Below are 1584 nucleotides of genomic sequence, written 5' to 3'. Positions count from 1 at the left end.
TCTGTGTTATGGGAGAATATTCAGACCATGGCAGAAACTCTGCATGAAAAACACAGACATTGGATGTTTTGGTTTTTTTTTTTGCAGTTAACATTCATCTTAACAAACCCTTATGTTTCCAACCAGGTCAGACTTGACCCATAGAACTAGACCCATAGAGAGAAGCAGTGAAGCACATTCTTCATGCAGCACTACTGGTTATGAAGCAGATCCGGCATATACACACACACACACACACACACATATACACATAATTACCTATGATACAAAGAAACTGTTTGTTTAAACTGTTAATATTAATTGATAATATTACATTTAATAACAGATGATTACATTCACATGTATGGCTAAAATATAAATGCGTAAACTATGAAGTGTTTATAGCTTCTCTTTAAAACCGTTGACATTAGAGTACATTGCCAAAAAGAAATGACTACATATGATACTGCAGATTCCCTTAAACCCAACTCAGATTCTCTTAAAACTCAACTCATAATGTTTCTTTTTCATACTTATCTTTTGCAGATCTTTTCAAACCTGCCACATAACATGCAGGGTCATCTTCCTTTTAAGAACTCTGCTGGTGGTCAGTGATCCTTAATATTATAGAGAGTGGCAAAGCTCAGCTCCCCACTCACCCTGTAAGCACAGGGCACCATGGGGTCGGGTGGTAGTTCATGGTGCTCTCCACTCACAGTATGTCCTCAGTCTTCTAGGTTACAATTCAGTGCTGCAGCACATATTTGTCAATGGGAATCCGTGGTTCTACTTTGAAGTGAACATGTGCCAAAACTATGGACATTAAAAGGGTTACATTTTCTTAACTAACTGCAAAACAGCTTTAAAACAAGCCATTCCTGACCTCTCTAGCTACATGTGCTGTGAAATAAGTTATCTTCAAAGATCCCTCTAATGTGTTTCTTTACATTAGGGGGCTGGCAGGCTGCCAAAATTCTGCTGCGCTAGAAGCTGTGATTTTTGCGCCTCTGTTGTAAAATTGAAAGATTCATTTTTGCACAACACCTATGGCTACAGAGGTGAGGCTTGTCTTAAACTGCTTTTACTGCTTGTTAAGAATATATAAAAAGTTGAATGTGCATAGTTTTGGCACAGGTTGACTGCAAGGACTCATTCACACAGCGTAGAATCAGGCCTTACAGATCCGTGCGGCGTGCGAATCAGGCCTTACAGATCCGTGCGGCGTGCATGGCCATATCGGGCCATTCCCTATGGGAGGACGCAGCCGTGTGCTGTCATACGCACAACCGAACTGCACATCCATGCAGGTCCGGGTGTCCATGCTTGGACACAGACAGGATCCATCCTGTCTGCGTCTGAGTATGGTCACCCGCACGGATGTGCAGCTCGGGTGTGCGTACGGCCGCATCCTCCCATAGGTAAGAACTGGCCGCTGCACGTAATGACACGCAGCACCTGTCCCTCCCAGGAACGACCCGATTCTACGCTATGTGAATGAGGCCTTAGGACAATTTATAAGATCTGGACACTTAGGGGAGCTGTAGGATTTGCATTCAATTTTGGAGTTTACATCTTACAGACCTAGAAGAAAAAACTATATATATA

Source organism: Nanorana parkeri, unplaced genomic scaffold, assembly GCF_000935625.1.
Source record: "Nanorana parkeri isolate BGI_ZX_2015 unplaced genomic scaffold, ASM93562v1 scaffold3008, whole genome shotgun sequence".
Lineage (NCBI taxonomy): Eukaryota > Metazoa > Chordata > Amphibia > Anura > Dicroglossidae > Nanorana > Nanorana parkeri.
The sequence above is the reverse complement of the archived record's forward strand: the minus strand, read 5'-3'. Positions refer to the sequence as shown.